The 21,553-nt window shown below is 37.5% G+C and overlaps 1 protein-coding gene and 1 long non-coding RNA gene across 3 annotated transcripts in view; one reads left to right on the top strand and one right to left on the bottom strand.

The window, feature by feature from the left end:
* adipor2 (adiponectin receptor 2) overlaps positions 1-11,895 on the bottom strand; it is a 31,601-nt gene extending 19,706 nt beyond the window's left edge. The window contains exon 1 of the mRNA XM_085385892.1: positions 11,745-11,895. The gene's annotated coding sequence lies outside the window, so the exon portion shown is untranslated. The remainder of the gene's footprint in view (positions 1-11,744) is intronic.
* A 332-nt stretch (positions 11,896-12,227) lies between these two features.
* Positions 12,228-14,937, top strand: LOC146650007 (uncharacterized). Of its 2 annotated transcripts, none has more exons than XR_014908343.1 (6): positions 12,228-12,260; positions 12,382-12,513; positions 12,956-12,991; positions 13,350-13,502; positions 13,870-13,960; positions 14,555-14,937. It is a non-coding gene; the product is annotated as an uncharacterized LOC146650007 (long non-coding RNA). The 2 variants fall into 2 exon arrangements; XR_014908342.1 differs by having other exon boundaries at positions 12,928-12,991.
* The last annotated feature ends 6,616 nt before the right edge of the window (positions 14,938-21,553 follow it).

Genomic DNA, 21,553 nt, shown 5'->3' with positions numbered 1-21,553 from the left:
TCCCTATTAACTAGAAAAAAAGGGGAATAAAGTATTCTTGAAGGGTATTTTGGCAGCTATAATAGTGGATTCCCAGGACAATAGTCTTGTGGTCTGATTGCTACACAGGCGCAAACAGCTCTCCAGATGATTCAAGTCGCAGACAAGTTTTGTTCTGTGTGGTTGTGACAAAAACAACAATATTATGAGAATAACCACAAAGTTATACATGTAAATAACACCAAAAAATAGATGTGAAAAAGCATTACAGTGTAACAAAATAGAAAATAGGAAGGAAAGGTCTTTAGCCTTATGCTGATCAAATACAATAATTATGAGGAAGTTTTGGTGCGTTTGTTTTTTGAGACTGGGATGTTTACATGATTGTAAGTCAAATATATTGTGATTTATGCTCAGAAAGTCTTTAATCTTTCCCCTGGTTAGTCAAATAACTTAAACAACTAGTAAATTACCCCTGACAAACACCACACATGCTATTAAAACAACTCGAAGTAAACATTATAAAACATGTGTCACGATATATGTCAGGTCAGAAACAAGCTGACTGGCTATATTGCACAAACTAATGTGAATTAAAATCACCGAGAATGATAAATATGAACTTGACCTTGACCACAGTTTGGGTGAAGTCCCACATTCCCATTAGGTGATCATTGTGTCCAAGTTCCACTGAAATCTGACAAATACTCTGGGAGGAGTAGAGATTCTTATGACCTGTGGACAGACAGACGATGGACGTCTGGCCACGGCATGAGCTCATCGGTCCTTCAGCCAGATGAGCTAATAGAAACAAAACTGAGATGTGCAAACCCACTCCAGAAACTAACTGAAACTGAACTGGAAAAAATAAAATAAATAAAAAATAAAAAAATCATAAAATGAAATAAAAACCAATAAGAAAAATAAGAGGAAGGAAGAAGAAGAAGAAAGAGAGAAGAAGAAGAAAGAAAGAGAGAAGGAAGAAGAAGGAAGAGAGAAGGAAGAAGAAGAAAGAGAGAAGGAAGAAGGAAGAGAGAAGGAAGAAGGAAGAGAGAAGGAAGGAAGAAGGAAGAGAGAAGGAAGGAAGAAGGAAGAGAGAAGGAAGGAAGAAGGAAGAAGGAAGGAAGAAGGAAGAAGGAAGAAGAAGAAGAAGAAGAAGAAGAAGAAGAAACAACAGAAAGCTTCAACTCTGTAAAGCAAAACAATAAATTTGCAGGTTTGAGAACAGACTCACTAAAAAGCTTTACAAAGTTGAGTCTTTTCACTTGTCTGTGTCCAGCTGCCTGGGAAGTCAAAGTCAAAACACAATGATTGGCACTACTTAAAGGGAAAGACACAAGCGCCACAGTTCTGACCCCATACTGAGATAAAAAGGCACGCTATCAGGGAACATGAGATAAAAAGAGAGAAAAAAAATTATCATTTTTAGACACCAAACCAAATGGGGCTTCCCAGGGTCTGAGCCAAAGCCCAAAGAGGTTTCATTTCTGAGAGACCAGCTGACACACAATGTCTGTCGACAGGATGTGAAATGACTCACCATCAAGATGCTTCATGCTGGGTAAATCTATGATCACAATTTTCTTGGCTCATAAAAGGCTTGTGAATGTCATGTACACGCTTATTGTTCCCTATTAACGTCCTGCTGTGACGTCCAATAATTTTCCACACTCATCACCTATGGAACAAACCAATAACACAGACAACTTTACCATCTGCTCTGTTCTTCTGCTAATTATAGCCACTCACTAAATGCCATCTACCTGACCCTGAGTGGTACTCGGGGAGAGACAGAGGGCTGGACAAAAAGGAGCCAGGTGGATGACCCGCTGGAACTAACTGGAATTAACTGACGCTCCCACTCAAAATCTCTCCTGGAGAGCCCCTGAGTAATGCTTCCCTTTACTGAAAATAAACTCCTCTAGTGCTTTTCAACTATGTCCTAAAAAGAATTGAAAAAAAAATACAACAGCGCAAGCAATCCAGAATGCATGCTGTCAGCAATATTTTAAAATAGAAAGCAATCCATATTTTGAAATATTGGGTGCACCTCCTTTCATGTGCATGAGCTTAACCTTTATTGAAATTTTCTGGGGGACTGTTTAGTTTTCATTTTAGGAAGTTGCACAGTATTTTGCACCATATATGGAAAGAAAAACAAACAAACAAAAAAAACCCACCTCACTAAACCTTAATATCAGTTTAAAAAAAAAAAAATCACTAAAAATGTATTGATATCACAACAACCTTGAGGTCACATTATTACACATTACTTTAATGATGGACACTATTGAGCTTTTAACATTGATGCTATTGATCCGACTCAAAGGTCAGTATCCACAGTATAATGAGTGCATGTATCCACTTCATGCAGGCTGTGATAGCATGCTATGAGCACGCATGTTTAAAGATTACATTACTGATGTCACTCAGCTCCGGTCTTCAGTTTGAAAGAATGAAAACAAGTTTAAAAGTGCTTACCAGCCTTGAAAATGAAAGAAAACAAGTTGCGGTGAAAGGACGAGGTGCACATATTTTTGTTAAAACCACTACATCGAAGATGGAAAAAAAAAAAAAAAAAAAAAAAAAAAAACCTCCACAGCTCTGACTTACTGCTTAAGAGTGTTTATTTTTAGTATATCATCACCGAGCACATCTTATCTGCACCGCCTCCCGCTGCATGTTCTGTCTGATGTACTAAATCCAAAGGCACCAATTTAAAATCACTTTACAAAACAGCAGACAGAAGGCTGGTTGGTTTGCTTTTATCCAGAAGTAAAGTGTTCAGATTGTCACACAGAGTTCACTGTGCCATCCAAATCAGTATCTCTTGCTTCACATTGTGCAGTTTTCCAAGTCATTGCATTCGCTCACTAAACCCTCAAAATCAAAGGCACATGGACGACAAACACATATTTACTCTTCTCCATCTTATAGATAATATTTTAGAACAATAGCTGGATATTTTTGGCAATAAATATAAAGACTGATAAGACGTGTGTGTCAGGGGTATGAAGCCACAAGCAGTAGTCCGTCAGGAGTATAGAAGAGGCTTCAAAAACCCAAGAAATCAATCCAGGACACTAACAGCAAACTCGGATAAAAGTGGGGAAAGAAAGCCACCGAGGAAAGAAAGACAATAAGAACAACTGAAGGCTGAGCGGAAACATCAATGCGGATTGATTTGCTCTCGATTTCTTTATTCCTCCTGAAGGAAAACTAGGAGTGGTGAACATCTGGCAGCTGCAGAAAGTGGAAGTATAGCGGGGGGAAAAAGCCAAAAAGCAGAATTACCCATTTCTGCTTCTTAAAACGTGCACTGACAACGATTTTAGGTCGACAGGACGATCGCTCATGATGGCTGTGACCATTTTTGCTCTAAATCACAGCTGCCACAATTATCATATCGTTAGCTTCATAGCATAAGTGCCTAAGTCATTTTTTGGTCAAATTGAGATTTTTGCCTAACTTTACTCCCCTACCACTGCTGCATCATCCTGTCCGTCTGCCTATGTCATTGGCCAAAAATGACTTAGGCAATTATGCTATCAAGCTAACGATATGTAAAAATAAAGCTGGAAAATATTATAAAAATAATATCTCATCATGATAAATAGATACAAAACAGATCAAATGGCTCATGCTTAAAATTTCTGTTTTTTACTCCTATATGGAGCTGTGCTGTTAAATTTCATTTAAACACATGAATCCAAATAGTTCTACTGAGGTTATATTAACCATGTCTTATATTTCCATCACGGAAAGATAGTTTCACAATAATGACCGTTATCATTTTATTGCCAAGCAATATGTACAAATGACCTGTAATAGAGGACATAGGTGTGGTGGGTGCCTTAATGTCTCTCCAGATAGCCGAGGGGAAAAAAATGTGAGGACCTTCATTATAGGTGAAAGCAGTGGACAGAAGCAGGTGAAAACCTCACTTCTGCAAAATAAAGCAGACAGAGAGAATAGAGAGATGCAAGAAATAAATGTGAATGAAGGGCAGAAAGTATGACTCATTAAACTCATCCTTTGCAGCATCATCTGCTTGGCAGACAGGCAACTATGCCTGTGGACTGCATCAGTGTGTGGGTGTTTGTGTAATGACACACAGTTGTAGGTCATAGACTAGTGCAAATTAAACAGAGTTTGCTTTACTTTGATTTAGTGAAAAGCAAATGTAGGACAAAGGTCAGCATAGTACAAGTAGTGTTGCTCTTCCTGCTGCAGAAATAAAAAAAAAAAAAAAAAAAAAAAACTGTGTTCAAACATAGAGACGGATAACCGTTTCAAATTCCAGAGAGAGACCAGGAAAAGATGTCTTTTTTCCTGCTCCCCCTTTGGTGCAAAAATGTTCTCTTGTATTGACTGATTATGAGTTTATATATTATTATTGGTTCTGTTATTATTAAAATAATTTACAGATTCAACATTTGTGTGTCTGCGGTACTCTTGTGTTACTGGTACTTAGTAGTGCTTTACCTTGCAAATTTTGGGGGAGATAATACATATTCACTTAAGATGCTGTAAAAAAAAAAAAAAAAAAAAAAAATAAAAATAAATGTAACCAACTAAAATCTAAAAATCATGATAAACCAATATCTAACCACTGCCTGGGTTGGGTGTCAGTGGGTAACATACTGTAGGACGGAGGATAATAGCAGCAAAAGGTAAGCAGTCTAAAGGTTTTTCTACCAGTTGACATGACTGAAGAGCTCTAATGCATGACGCATCCTCCATTGGCCTCCTTCACTTTGGCTACGTTCACACTACAGGTCTTAATGCTCAATTCTGATTTTTTGATCAAATCTGATTTTTTTTGTCTGCTTGTTCACACTACAAATAAAATGTAACAGCAAACACGCTCTAGTGTGAACCCTCAAAGCGGCCTGTATGCACAAAAAAAGACGTCACACACAACGCGCTCTGTTTAGACCCAGACCAAACAATGTTTGACTGACGGCCCTTAATATAAAGACTTGTTTCGGACTTTACGTTTCCCAATTTTGCTTTAAGTTATAAAGTTATTTTGTTATTTACATATGGCCTAATAATTATCCTTATTGCTTTTTTAGAGCGGAGCAGTGCTTCAAAGAATAGTTGCAGATTTCTGTCAGAATCTGCAGATTATACAGTACAAATAAAATGTTCACGTTTCTCCAATGCTGTCTTCCCAAAAGTTTCACTAACATCTACGCTGGATGGCCAGGAAGCGTTCGCGATGCATTCTCAGGCGCTTCTCCGGCGCTGATAATTGGCGTCTGTCTTGTGTCAGTGATGTAAAAGACGGATTTAATGCGACATGACCATTCAAACAGCAGTCGCTTTCTAAAACATCATACGAAAGTGACCCAGATCGGATTTGAAAATATCGGATTTGTGCCAGTCACACTGTCAGACCATGATCGGATTGGGTCGCATAGGGTCAAAAAAGTCAGATTTGATGCGCTTTCGCCTGCAGTGTGAACGTAGCCTTTGTCACCGTGGTACAGCAGCTGTTGTGAATCTTTTATTGCACCTACTGTAACATAAGGTGTTTTCATCAAATCGATTAATATTATTTTACTTGTGTGTGTCTCTTGTGTGTGACTCACAGTGAAACTGAGAGGAAAAGGAGGAACCAGCTTGACTGGGAGGGACAGCAATACAATGGCTTGCAAAAACTAGAGCAAATAATTGTGGTAAATATATATATATTTTTTAACTTGGCAATCTTTAAGTCAAGCCTATGTCGAACATATTTTTGCACTGTTTTTCCTATTTACTATTCTTTTTCCTTCTAAGTTGAGATGGGATAATGTCTGAAGTCTGATTCTCAGAGTGTTCTGTAAAAGAAGACACTCAAACCTAGTTTAATGGTGTTGTATTGCAACCGGAAAACTTTAATAACTGCGTCCCTGCTTTATCTCTACAGGTACTGACTGTTAAGTTGTTAATGTTGTCAGAAGGAAGTACATGTTAAAGGAACAAAAGTCAAGCTGCTCGAGTCACTTTTTAGTCACCTTCTGGACTGCTACTTAATCAACATAACGCATTTTTTAACCAAAGCAATAACACACATTTAGCATGACACAGGCCCAAAGCAGGGATCATCGAAGTAAAATAATCTACCCAATGTTGCTTAATATCCAGCCTGGGCATGACAATCAATTTTTTCATGACCAAACAGGTTGCACAAGTTTGTCTGTCTTATGTCAAGCAGAACAGGTTTACACAGATCTGAATTTTCTCCCTTCTTGTAAATATACACATAATATAGAAGTTTTAACACAAAATAAAGGTGAAACAAATAAGTCCACTTATTGAGCATCTAAACTTGCTAAGTCTATATCAAAGTACATTAGCAGACTTTCTTAATGTAAAAATAGCCAATGAACAGAAAGTAGGTCGCAGTATGTTTACATAAGGACTGTTATTTAATACCGCCATTTAGATCTTCTATGTCAGCTTTTTTTTTATAAACAAAAAACAAAAAACCAACTGATTTAAATGGAGATTAAAACAGACACTGGCCTCTGATATGTGTAAGCTCTTTTTAAATTGACATAAATTTAAGAGCCACAAACTTGTTGCATAAGATAAAAACTGCGCAACAACACACTTTGTTCAGTGACATTTCAACAACGTCATAAACTTTACTACAGACCTGCTGTCATGTTTTGTCAGATTTTGGCTATCTCCTTTCACTATGCATATATTAGTACCAGTCAAAACAAACAAAAACAAAAAAATCTTTGCCTCGGAAAGGCAGGGAATTGTGAGATAACAGTGAATGCAGTTAGGTTTATGTGGGAGTATTTTAATTAGTGCAGGAATTTTCCATTGTTGGTGAAGACTCTTGTCTCATTAAACTGTCAATATCTTAAGCCCCTGACCTTGTTTATGCAGACACTGAGAAAAATGGTTTTGACGTCAATACCTTACATCTATTTTTTGCTTTCTGTGCACCTTTGGTTCTGTTCCTACAAAGCAATTATTCGTGTGCATTTATCAGCTATGTTTGAGAAAGTTAAACTTAGGTAAGGTCCTACGCTGTCCTCAAAACTGCATTTACCTAATTGTGCTTTATAACATGTGCATGTTCCTACACGCATCGAACAAGCCACTCTTTGTATGTGTAGCTGCCTCGTAGTGATTTAAACCTGATGTTTAGAGACCACATGGCTGCCTTTACTGTTCTCGGGGACTATATGGCTCCCCTGAGACATCCTTTAAATTTAACAAACCTATACACACCCTCCTACACTCTTTATCCACACACCTAAAGTTAAGAGATTGGATAGAGTGAATAAGTGTTTGCTTTTACCTACTTGCAGCTTCACACGGGTGGGGTCAGCTTCTGGAGTAAATTAGCACACGTCAGACTACTTGACAGCCAGTTTAGCATGTTTTTCTACATCAAACACAATCCCAGTTTTAGAGCTTTTGTTCTAAAACAGTTGCTGAGCGTGTCTCTACTGGTGACCTGATAAGTCCTGATGAAACAGTGACTTTCTGATGCTGGAGTCTTATGATGGAAAGCTAAACAAAGGCAACCAGTGTGATGTAATCTACACACACACACACACACACACACACTTTTGTTCTCAGCTTTGCAGCACACACACAGTACAGTTCCCCCCCATGCTTGACAGACATGGTTGTAGGTGAATATGCCGCGCCACAGTTTTTGCTCAAATAGTGACCTCCCCCCAAAAAGATATTATATATTAAAGATATTGTAAAATGACATTTACTGAGGACAGCATGTACAAAAACATTTTCACTAACCAATAATGCATTGACCTGATTACCAAAGGAGAACCCTGTGGTCAGACCAGTAAACACAGAGTTGTGCTATAAACTGGTGGGTCCAGGCACCAGACGCCATGCTGGTTTTATTGTAATACTCTTAATATCCTTCAAATGATGCAGTCTAAAGGGGAAATCTTCTCTATAGCTGAAGAGCTCATCACCTGTGATTTGTGTGGAAGTAATTCAATACGCTGAAAGGGTTTGGAGCACGTGCTCCAGATGGAGAAAATAACATGAAACAGCCACATGGTTCTGCCTGTTACTTTGAGTCGCAGACTGGTGATGAAGGCTAAAATATCGAACATGATACAGAAAAATCACTTAACAAACTGTCCTTGAAATTACATAAACATCTCAAGGCCCGAAGTAAACAATACTGAGACCACATCCTGAGCAAATTACTAGTGGAGGGAAAATATTAGAAGATGAAGCTTTTAGTCTCTAACTGGAACCAAAGAAAAAAGCCCATAACCCATCAACCACGTGACCACATCAAGGTCACTGTGCTGCTGGCTCTGCTGGAGAAACAGCACAACCAAATGTTTTCAGACACTAGGTGGTAATCTAAAAGTAGGTCAAATGAACAGAAATGAGACCTGAAAATGAAAGAGGGAACCTAAAGCCACTAAACACAAACTTGTTATTCTGTGTCATGTGGAGCAGACTGGATAAAACACAAGTTTACTTTTTGTTTTCTAAGGATTACAGTAAGATATTTTAATGGGGAGTCAAGCAATAAAGTTGACTGATTAGCTCAGGTTATGTTTTTTTGTAATTAAAAATCTTTTTCAGATTCTGCAACACGTGTTCTTTACACAAGGCATGTGCATGAAGATAACTAAAGGTTTTAAAAATAATAGTTAAACAGTTAAAATTACCACTGCTGATTTCTTTCAGACCACTTGCCATGTTATCCAGTGAAATGTCAGAAAAACTTGTTTTTTGGGGGGTTTTGTGACTCACAGACAATACCACAAATACAGATATGAGAGACTAGAAGGAGTACACTTTTAGCACTGCTAATCAACTGATTCTTTGCTAATTTACTTTCTGTTGATCTACTAATCAATTAATTGTTTTGGTTATACACAATTGAACTTTACGACTGAAATTAGTTTTACTGCAAATCTAGTGACTCATCTGCTAGTCTTCAAAGTACAAACTCACACACATGCAGACACATTTTAACATAGTTTACACTGTTTAGAGTACAAGCTGGGAGTATTGTGTGTCTCTCCAGGCCTATTTAGGCAACAGCATTTGAACAAACCATTTTAAACAAAGGCCTGAGTTTTTTTGTTTTGTTTGGCACACAACAACACAAACAGAGACAAACACACACACACCCCTGTTGTGCATGAAAAAGAAAAAAAGGACTAAAGAGAAGGGAAATATAAGAGAAAGAGAGAGCAGCTACTCTGTGTTATGATCAATCAACTTAGCAATGACAGATCTCTACTATTCTTAGAAGCTATGTTTAGCTGCTCTCCTGCCTGGCACGCTGTCAAAGGCTGACTTCATTATACATTAAGTTCTCCAGAGAGTTGAACTTCCTGGAGAAATATGACGTATTGCTCAATAACCATGTCTAGCTGGTGTGGTACAAACATAACCTACGCAACAGATTCAGTTTTTCTATAACAACAAATCAATATCCTCCAACAAGAAATTACTACAAAAACTTATGGCGTGGTCCTGTGAGAACCCTGCTCTATGCACAACTTGACTTTTCTACAGGGCATGGACTTTATGTAAAACCCAATGCATGCATCTGCTTTGCATCCTTGTGTGGATTTTCAAATAGAAGACACATACAGGTACTTGAGAATTGAAGTAGGTAGTGTGGGTGTATGTAATTCTGTTTACAGGCAACGGTTTTAAGGTTCTTTCTGGTGCTGTTAAGGTCAACAAAAGCTAAACTTGAACTTGGAAATAATGACAGAGCAAAGTAAGGGCAGGGCCCTACTGGAAAGACAAGAATAAAAGAAATTCAAACATAAAGAAATGCATAAAATATCCAATTAAAAAAAAAAAGATGCTCCATGAAATATCCATAAGCTAATCTCAATTTAGGGCAGAGCTGGAAGTGTTTCTGTGCATATAAAGTTTGGATTCAGGACAAATGTGTTATAAGCTACCCCGGCCAATAAAAAATGTATGAGATGACTTCATGTTTTGTGGCAAACCGAACTGTTAAAATACTGAAATGGGATGGGCATTCATATAATATTCAGCTAAAAGGAAATATTAGGTAGCATAACAATCCAAAGAGTACATACACAAGGGTGGGAAATTAGTGAAAGAACACAACTAAGTGCCCTCATAGGGTGTTCAGTGGAAAAAAAAAAAAAAAAAAAAAAAAAGTGTCTTTGTGCTATTTCTACAAGTTTCCAGACAACTTCTAAAGGGATGTCCAGAAGATATTCTTCTATAGAGTGTGTTGTACAAGATGCAAAGTCCAAGATCTCCCACAGGTTTTATTGAGATTGAGATCTCCTGACTTACAGTTTGCTAATCAGGGTCAGCACCAGGACTGATGGATTGAGTGGGCAACAAACTTTAACACGGGGTACTGGTATGCTCAATTTTTTTTTGGAAGTTTTAAGTGAGATCATTCTTTAAAAACAATCTCACAAGCTGATGATGGGCTTTTTTAGTTCCAAAGAGGTATACATAAGGCATCATGGGCCAATGTGCTCCAAAATCAGCATTTACCTCATCTCTGATTGGTGCAAATGCTCTTAACTAATATTAACCCAATAATTAACACAGGCTTGGTTGTTACTACAATAACTTGTAGGCATTCAAGACTATTATTATCAAATATCATAATTTACTTACAGTTGTAAATGTACAGAAAATTTAGCTGAGGAAGTACAGTGACCATTTTGAACCGGCCTTCAGTGTTGTCTCCTGGTGATGAGTGTCATAATGTAACAATCATATTTCCATAAAGTTAAGTATTTTTTAATGAATGTTAGAAGATAAGATGAATCAACTATTCCTCACACATGAAAGAAATGACTATAGCTTTCTGAAAAAAAAAAAGTTACAGGTCACACTGACTTACACAAAATCACCTCTTTTAGGATTGTTAACAGGAGCTCAGCTTACACCTTTTTAAAAAAAATAATAAAAAAAAAAATAGGAACACAGATTTAACAAGTCATCAATGACTAACAAAGGAAGAAGGTGGAAAGCACAGTATGCATTTAAGATGAACAAAACTGACTCTACAAAAGACTGTCAAGTGATTAAATGAATCAGCCTAAACAGCAGCTTCCCGCTTCTTTTATTTTAGATGACAAGCCTCGAATACACTGAAGAGCCACTCAGAGTAAACTCACAGTACCCGGAGTCAACACAACACGGGAGCAAGCAAGACAAAGAAACCTAAAACTCTAGCTGCACTACGTTTTTGTTGACAGCGACAATTCGTTTACTTTTACTACAAGACATACACCAAGGGGCGTTTTTATTTGTATAACATTACGTTGACGAAAAAATATTTCTTACGTTTGACACGAGCTGTAATAAGAAGCAGACTGCTGCTCAGCGACAGGCAGCGATGATGGTTTGTTTACACCGAGCTAGCGGGCTGGCTAGTCCGCTAACAAGAGCTGACACCTCCGAAAGAACCCAGATAACTCTTTAAGAAAGCTTCTTTTTCTTTTGACAGCCTCCCAGAGCCACCTATCTACCTCCAAATATGCCAAATATGCTCTCACAAGAATAAAAATGACTTGGAAAAAGAAAGCAAAGCTGTGCTTTCTAGCTGGCTAGCAGACTATGCCGTTGTTTTGACAGCCCAGAATTAGCTGAATAGCAAAGCTGCTAGCTGGCAGGTTACATTCAGGGTGGCGCTAACGTTACGCCAGGAAAGTCCGACAAGAAATAAAACAGCTCTAAACAAGACAGAACAACAACAATAAGAATTAACAGAAACAAATGAGAATTGTAGTACTCACCTGCTCCGGATGACCTGGTCTGTCCGTAGTCTGGCTATAGATACTACAGCTGAGGGAGAGTTGTGGTGGGTACTCTGCTCTGCTCTCTCCACTATAAGCAGCTTCTCACAGTCTCTGGACTAGACTGGACCCAGAAACGACGGGAGGCAGGCATTCACTGAGTGACGCCGCTCGCATGAGCTTGCATGAGCCAATCACATCGCACTTTATGAAAACTCACCAATCAGAGACTATCAGGAACAGAAAGGTACATTCCATAAACGAAGAAGCGTTTTTGTAGTTTTTATTCATAGGCCGAGTTTATAATCGTAAATGATCAAGAATTAAATCACATTATAACCATATTCCGCACTTGAGACGAATATATGTTATAGTTAGATTTATATAATGTGAGCTAGGTATCTGTGCACTACAGTGTTCTTCAATGCCCTAAACCAGCAGTTCATCTTTGCCAAAACTTGTTTGGCAAGCAGCTGCTACACTGAAAAAAAGGGACTGGCCATCTCTTGGATTTATGTAAGCATCTTGCATGCATTTAACACAATTGCCTCATGTTTTAAAGTTAAATGTAACTATATAGTGTAAAAACTACATGATATGCAGAAAGGGTGTATTAAATTGTTCATATCATGTTCAGGTGACGTAAGTCAATAAGATAGCAACGTTAAATCTCGTGAAACCACGCGTGATTTCATCTCGCGGGCTTTGGATCGTGGTTTAAAAAAGGCATCCATCTCAGTCAAGTCGAGCAGCCAACTCTACGTTTTTGGTATGTCTTGATTTTTTGAATTCATTTTTACCATAATTCAGCCAAATGTAGTTAAACGTCTAGAGTGTCGCCATGTAACATGCTAAAAAAGAGCCGTTAGCTTATTTGCTGTTTTATCTGTTGTCAAAGAATTGGCGCTTTTTCATTTGAATTTGTCTTTGGCACAAGAGCCGTAATATCACATTAAACCTAATTACGAGGCACTCATAACATAATTTGGTTTTCTGTGTGAATAGATTTGTCAACTGACTCTTCAGTTACATTGTGTATTTACTGCACCGTGGTGTTAGTGAGATTTTGGACATTGAACAGCTTGAGCTAATATCATCAGCGGCATTATGCTAGCTTACATCCCTACCCCTCCTGCCCTCACCTGCTGTCCTTTTGTTTTTGTTTTTTTTGCTGCACATTGAGAGATGACCTCTATTCTGCATTTCACCAGGAGTCAGCTGATGGATTGTGGGTTCAAGGTGTTATGGTAAGAAAGTATATTCTATTTTCGTTTCTGTAACTTAATTATAATAGGTTTTTTATAATTATTAGGTGCATGCATACTCACCCTATTAATACAACTGAGAGATCCAAAATCTGCCATAGGTTTAACTTATACCTGTATGTATTGCCAGAAAGGTGATTACTGGACTCGCATTAATGCACACTTGAACTGAAATGAGGTTGTAACTTGTGGGTTGTTGGGTTGCAAATCAGAAACAAACATCTTTGGATTTTTTTTAATCCCATAAGATCTGGAAACACAGTTTTTATTCAACAAAACATTACTGATTAACCAAGCACAGTGCCTGCTGTTATTTCAAAATAATTTTATGTCATTTCAGATAAAATGCAGCATTCCAGTGCATCCCAACCATGCCTTTACAGTCAAGGTTTCTGACGGAGCTGAGTTTTTCTCTGACAGTCTGCTGAAAGTGTTTGCAAAGTGATCGGGGGAACAGGGCACAAAGCTAAAGGATGTAGCTGCCATAATGACAGTAAGAACTTTAAAATTCTTTAACTACAAAGTGTATATGTATTGCATTAGGTCAGTAAAAGATTTTTATGCTACATCCATTGAAACAGTCAACTATTACCTGTGAGTAATGATTCCACTAAAAGGATGCCATAATTTTCGTCATGCATTTACTGGCCCACTGAGAAAAAATTATCTTTTTTTTAAAAATAAATGTTCTGGAAACTATATAGCCATAAAGTTGATGTCAAACAGGAACTTTTGATATTGCTTTGTAGATGCTGGTGTTGCATGTTGACTGGTTTAAAAAGTCAAGAGTTTTTGTCTGGGATCATTTTCTTCTGTGCTACTGAAAAGTTCACAAATCTCTGTTTTCTTTGTTATAATAGTCAAGGATGACATTAATGCTCGGAGTCCCTCATCAAAGTGCTCCGCATCTGTGTGAAAGACAATTGCAACATCTTGGTGCAGGAGTTCATGGTGAGTGTTTTATGAGTAGATTGTGGCTTTGCAACATTTAAAAATGCATTTAGTTATCCACTTGATCCTCATTGGACTGGTTAGGACCAGTAGTCCTCTTTAATAATTTGAAGTTCACATGAGGCCTGGTAGTGAACTCGGCCGCCGGCCCTTGAGGCCCCATCCCCACCCCTGTATTAGGGGTCACATCAGTGTGAAAAAACTTTAAATTTGTCATTCTAATGAACAAAGGAAAATCCCACCAATATTTATATTAGCTTTTGTTTGAAAAAATGACCAACTGACCAACAGCTAACCAAATTGTGGGGCTGAAAGTCTAAATTCTAACATCTTCTGAGTGACATAACCTGGATTTCTGATGGGCCGGTGTCTTTCTAACAAAAACTAATGTAAAGCATTTGAAATTATTATGTTTTTCACCCTCTCTTAGAAACTCTGTTAGACCATGAATGGCAGCATGGCAGGCCACTCTTTGGCTATAGCTATTTACTATGTTGCTTGCATTGGTTTAAATTACTCTAACATTAGAACTGGTAGATTCAAAAGAGATGAGTTTAAAAAGGAATCTTAAAGAAATGTTTTGTGTTTAACCAGGACTTGACTGAGGCCACTGCACAGATTGAGAAAACCACAATGAACATCTGTCTCCAGAGGATGCGGCAGGCAATGACTTTTCTGATGTTGTTCTTCAAGATCTGGATAACGTGACCTTTGCAGTAGCCATGCTGTTTGGACCTTTTTTATTCCTTCAACATGAGTTACCCATCACAACTCTGCTACACTTTTGAGGTGATTCAATGGGTGGTAATGGAGTTGGATGCAACTCAGCTCTCAAGAAAAGCTCACAACTAAGACAAAACTGCTCCTGCAACGAAGCTCACTGTTATGCATGTGAGGTGACCAGCTCTAGGTGAGAGGACATTTAAATCTCACACTTGTTCTGCTGCATTTTTGAAGCTCAATTCCAGGAACGGATCGCAGGGTTCATTTTTATATACTCTGCAACTGCCATGAGGACGAGCCGTTTTTTGTTGTTGTTTGTTTTTCCTTTTGCTCTGTACAAGTTCTGTTTGTCTGTTTGGCAGCATTTTTAAATTTCTCTTTGTATTTTTTTCTTTCTTTTACTAGTGAAGAGATGTAGCGTGAACAGTTATGCAGTCTAAATATCCCATATGGGTCGTGTGAAATGGTATTTTCAGTTTCATTCAGTTGAAGTAAAGAACGTTGAATATTTCTAAGTGTGCTGTTTTGAACCAAGATGTCACAGTATGATCAGTGCTGTAATTTTTGACAGTCACTGTATCAATGTTATTTTTGCGTCTCTTGAATAAAGGTTTTGACCTGCAAGTGCTAATTTCTTTAGTTATTGGGGTAAAATGGGTAGTGTTAATAGGAAGGTGTTTGCCAATTCAGTAACCTAATTTAATGTTAATGGAAACTAACATTACCTCAAATTGTTTAGTCATAATTGTTGTTTAACTGAATCTTGACGTTAGAGGCCTTAAATAGAATGTTTTGTATTGTTCTTTCCCAACATTTTTCAAAAGAAACAGTCCAATTTCTTTGCTGTGATTGATTCCAGAGAACACGGAAGAACTGACATTATTTAACTGTTGATTTATATAGATTCAGTAGAGGAGTAATGTCAGTTTAATTCTTTACCTACTGTCAATGCAGTGAAATTAGACATTTTGTTTTGAAAGGTTACTGGTGGATGCCAGCAACCATCTTGGAAGAGAACAATACAATCTGTTATAAGGCCTCCATTTGAAAATTGTGTATTTGATACTAGAATATAATAGCAAAATGTAATTTGAAGATAACATGTAGTATTTAAGTGACCAAGTAGTATTGGGTAAAAGTTATTGAATCGTGTTGGGATAACGTGAGAAAATTGTGAAGGATTAAAATATTCCAAGAGCTCAAATTACTTCATCAAAACATGTTTAAGTCACATTTTATCAACACAAATTGCACAAGTTTATTGAACATGAATAAATTGTGTTAATTTAACTCAATTGTTTAAGTTGCTGCCAAAGCAAAACATCTGTGTGCAACAAATGTCCACCATTGAATTAAGTAAATCCAACAACATATTTTTTTCAGTGTATGTGGAAATTGAGCAATCACCTGCCAAACCACATTAGCTAAACAATCCAGTGTTCGTGTATTTGGTCTGCAACTAATCATTAATTAAAATATTGATTAAGCTATCAAGTATTTTTGAGACATCATTTTGTTTATTTTATGAAAGTGTCAGTCTCTGATCTAAAACAAGTACTCAGAAGCTGTTTAAAGTCAGAGAGAGTCAATATGACTTAAGGGGAACAGATTTCTTTTTAAAAAAAAAAACAAGATAAGGACAAATATATATATATAAAGCAGAGATGTGTTTCTGTTAGAGGAGTTAACCTGTGGAATAGTTATGACAGTGATTTTAAAAGGTGTAGTTCATTTTCCTTGTTTAAAAACATGTTTAAAAATAGAGAAATATATAAATCAAGAATGAAAAGAGCAAAAATAATAATACTGAAACTCTTGATGGTTTTGCTTTGATGTAGTTACTTATCTAAGGTGGAAAGTTTTTTTCTTTTCTTTTGTTTGTTTGTTTGTTTTTGCTTTGCTTTGCTTTATTCTTTGCTTCGAGCCCTGTGTACAGGAGCTGCATGCAAAAGATCTTTTGTTAAAAGGGTTGGCGTAATAAGCAAATGCTTCAGCCAATACCTTTTGATTAGCCTTGTCTCGTGCTTTCTTGCTTTGTGGTAATCTTTATTCTGTATTCACTGAGATATTTGAATGCTAATCAATAAATCAATAAATCAAATCAAACAAAAACATGTTTACATGCGAGTTTCTTTGGTTTGCTTTTGCAGATCATAGGACTTAAACAGTGTATTACTGATCACAGTTGCTAACTACAGGCAAATTGTTATGTTGATATACCAATAAACTATTCAGTTATTGGTTGTCTCTTCTGTTACACCAACTCTCTGCATCTCCAGCATCCATGAATCTTCTCTGTGCTCTTTTTCTTTCTTTTTTTGCCTGTAAGCTTCATATTCAACATCCTTTGTCCAGTATATCCACTATCCTCCTCTGCACATCTCCAAACCATCTAAGCCATGCCCCTCTAACTATGCCTCCAAAATGCTCAACCCAAGCTGTTCCTCTGGTATACTCTTTTCTAACCTTGTCCTTCCTGGTCACGTGCGATGAAAATTGAAATTGAACATTGAACTGCTTAAGCAAGTTCACAGTACCATTTCAATTCAGTTTAGTTCAGGTTTATTTAAATTGCGCTGAATCACAACAGCAGTCACCTCAAGGCGCTTTTTACGATTAGGTAAAGACCCCACAACAATCCAACAACCTCCTGAGAGCAAGCACTTCACAAAGCTAGCATTTAACAGGAAAAAACCTAAAGCAGAACCAGGCTCAGAGGTTCTGCTGGAACCACGTGTTTAACAACAGATATTGTCTTACTTTTAAGAAATAGTATTTGGAAGGAGTGACTTGACTCTGAAAACACTAAAATCTTATATCCACTGCTGCGCTGAAACAGATAATCTCTGTGGCAGGCAATGCATGATGACGTTACCTCAGAACTTTGACCTGATTATATCTGTGTTCTTCTGTTGCAATTGGGATATCTTATCACTAAAGTTTTATCTTCTTTGAATCAGTGCATTGGATTGACTCTATATAGATTACAAAGAGACAGATAAAACAAGGATGCTGCGTGTTACAAAAATAAGTACAGTTAAATAAAAAAAAAATTTGAGAAAAGAATTGGATTCATTTGCAAAACAAAGAAGTTGGTAATATTGACAGGATCTCATATAACTTGTAAATTATAATTTTATATATCTTTACCGAGGTTTTAGAACTTTTGCTGTTGATAAAAAATGTTTTCAAGCAAATCAGTTTATCTCAGCGACCATCACAGATTTCATATCTTTTCACAAAGGTTTCTTGTTTACTTTGCGGTGTAACTGATGTTTCTTCAAATGTCAAGGACTTAGAGCGCATGAGTACATAATGTGATTTTAACCTTGTGTACTGATACCAAAACTGATAATTTTTCTCTTTTTAAAAGCACATGACAAAGTGTGCTCAGTTTCTCTGCTGGGAAATACAGCAGACAAACTACACAATGGAATTAGTTTTCAGCGTCGCACTTTAAATGTTTACGTGCAAAAATAAAGCTTGGGAACTGACATTTTTCTTCCAAATGCTTGATTAGGAAATGATCTAAACATTTGCTTATAAAACACCTTTCCAGCTCCACAGCTCTCTAATGAACTCACAGTCGTGTGGTCATGCAGGTTTGCATAACCTTGATTACTGATTTAAAGCTTTTTTTTTTGTTGCTCTGTGTTATTTTGGAGTTTGTGGCCATTTGAATGATCTGTTGGTTCTGTAACAAGTGGAGAAACACAGAAGACTTGCCTGCTTTATTAAAGTCAGGAAGATGGTTTTATTTGGCTAAATAATGAAATCATAATGATTAAATGTTTCATGAACATTTGAGCATTTACAAGTCTAATCTGTGCACAGTAAACTTGATTGTGTAAAAGTAGAAAATTAAGAAATGCCGGGGAGAAACTGACTTGATTTCTCTCAAATAAGTCATTGTTTACCTCACATTATAAGTAACTTTCCATTAGTTATCAGTGCAGAATTTAATAGGCGTGCGTTACAGTGTTTCTTCAACTGTTGCTGGGATCCAGGTATCCACAACATGACACAACACACCTGTACACACCTAAACCAGATTCACACCTGTGTTTTCTTCTTTGCTAAGGTAAGTGTCACTCAGAGTCATTTTCTTTTGGATCACACTGCCAACTACGGTTAAAATGGTTAAAAATTATCTTGAAGAGAACAGCATATTAAAATTGCAAATTGGGTGACTGTTAGTGATAGAAAAGTTTATCTGTAATTAAGAATAAACTCATCTCCACAGGTTCAAATAAAGCAATAGAAAGTTTTATTTTAGCAAGCTTCCCCCCCATGGTCACTTGCACGTGTCCTCGCAGGGTTTACAGAAGAATAGAACACCTGATGTAACACCCACCAAACCTGTTAAGGTTACTGCACCTCTCATTCTCTCCTTCACAGGCCAGGGCAAGTTTTAATTACTAACTAACGTAGCTTTCAGTTAAGCAAAGTTGCCAAGCCAGACAAGAAGACTATGCATTGCTAATTGTTTTGTTCCTTAGGTGTAGCTTGCTAGATCTGAATACTGAGTCTGTTTTGGCATAACACTTGAAAAGGCCCTGAATAATTAACAAGACTGGCTTAACTTGATGTTAGTATATTCTCGTGACGCCTGGTTGCTTTATGTTTGGCGTCACTCTTCATTAATAAACATGTTGGTTTCTTACATCTTTCCTCATTGTGCAGTGTTTTTTTTAACCTGAATAGGCATTTTGTGCAATTACAAACCATGCGATAAACGTCAATAAGGATGAAAGAAGTTGTTGCTGTATTGATGTGGGAACTGACCATACATGGTTTTTCCATATCTACAGAAGATTAGATGTTCTGGTTCATTGGGACTCAGTGATCCATTCTGCTGCGGCCAAATCTTACAGAAAGCATATGGTTGAATGAGCTTATGGATAAGTGTCTGAGCATCTTTGGTTAACTTGGTCTTTGAGCTACGAAAAAGACACAAACAGAGCAGCCGACTCAGAATCAGGCTTTTGAGTTACTGTGCGCATGTGTGTGTGTCTGAAAAAGTGGGGTTGTGTCTCTCCTTCAGTTCAGCTAATCCAGATCAGAGAGTTTGCATATAGATCTCTTTAACCACAACAGCTGCTGGATAATCTATAAACACCACGTGTGACATCCCCATGTGTAGTTTGCTTCTGGCATAATGTACAGCCTCAGTAAAATGATGAAAAGCAGCTTTTTGTTGATGCTAAATACAGTAACTAAAATAAAATGCAGTTGAATACCAATGACATTATAACACTTTATCACCGTGACTCACTATGGTTTGTACAAAGAACAACATGTTCTGCATAGTAAAACACATCAGATTTGTTGTAGTTCACAGCTATTTGCTGTTATTTTTTCTCCCATAATGGAGGATTTCAGCCTCTTAGGTTGCTTTTTGCTGGACATGGGACAAGCAACCAGAGCTTCCAACTCCTTCTCCAACATGTGGGGAGGACAGGTTGTACAGGAAATGAGCTCATTGCTCAATGTCAGAACACCTCTGAGAAAGGAAACAAATGTTATGATGTTATGATAAATTGTGTGAGTCATTGTCACAGTAATGTAGTCCAAGTGCATAAGGAAGAAAATATGCCGTTAAACTGGTTAGGCTAAACAACTAACAAGCTGGCAGTCAGACGCCAAGAGGTCTTCCTGGAGCCGGGTCTCATTAATGGTGTTCCTGACCGGTTTGCAAACATTTTCTGGTCATCTTTAAGTCAGACAGTTTGGCATCCATACTCTTCTGAACTATTTTTGTAAACATAACCAGTAATATTCTCACGGGATGAGAAGGCCTCATCAAAGAAAGGAAGAATTACTCACTGTTGGTTGTTTGTTTCAGAGAGCTCAACTTAGCAGCATCACAACAGCAGATGGCTGTCAGGTAAAAAGGATTAGACCAACCATCAGGTTACACTTTCACTCTTCTAATCTCCATTAAATGCACACATATGCCGATGTGCCACAACATTAAAACCACCTGCCTAAAACGGTGGGTTCGGATGTCCCCTTGTGTCCAGTGCTGAGATACTGAGAGCAGCCCTGCTTCTTCCTGTGGTCCCCTAAGGATTTTCCTTGTTTAATTACACACCAATGATTTTTTTATGTGATTAGGATCTGCAGAGCTTTGGTGCTGCCTCGTTTTGTAGTTTTGTCTGGCTGAAGAAGGCCAATTCTGCCATGGAGCTTGTTTTAATATTGTGGCTGATAGGTATGCATTTGTAGATACACAACCAACACGTGCACACTGAAATGATCATACTACCTAACCAGCAAGTGCAGATTGCCTACAAAAGTAGGTGAGGAGGATTACAGAGGGACAGCGCTGTAGGTCGGTCATGGTGCTCTGGTCAGTAGTCTAATCCAATTACTCGTGAGAAGCTAAAAGTAATGGGATTGCTAGTAAGGTCACCGTACAGACCTGCTTAACCGTGACTGTGCACTTGACATTCAGCTTTGGGCAAATTCTGCTGGGATATTTTACAGTTGCAGATACATGATGAAGCCATCCTGCTGGTTCCATAAAGAGGCTGTGGGAGAATCCAGCCTTGATGATTTAGATATAAAAGAGCAGAAGAAGAGTCCAGGACTGGACAAGCTGTTTGGCCATCTGATGGGATCAAAGGTCTCAAGGAGGCGTGAGAAAGTTAAGAAAACTGAATGATTAATAAGTGTAAGCTACTAATAAATCAGATCCTTAAGGTCATTTATGAATATACATCATATTTTATATTTTTATATTGGAAAAAACCAATACATCCACATAAAAACAATGGACGTGAGAACATTCATGTCTTTAGGCTACTGTAACACTGATATGATCAAGAAAGAGTAATTTAAGGTTCATTTAAATGTAAATGTGCAGAT

Source organism: Rhamphochromis longiceps, linkage group LG17 (assembly GCF_057381845.1).
Source record: "Rhamphochromis longiceps isolate RC_006_pf linkage group LG17, R_longiceps_female_GT1.1, whole genome shotgun sequence".
Taxonomy (NCBI): domain Eukaryota; kingdom Metazoa; phylum Chordata; class Actinopteri; order Cichliformes; family Cichlidae; genus Rhamphochromis; species Rhamphochromis longiceps.
The sequence above is the reverse complement of the archived record's forward strand: the minus strand, read 5'-3'. Positions and strand labels throughout refer to the sequence as shown.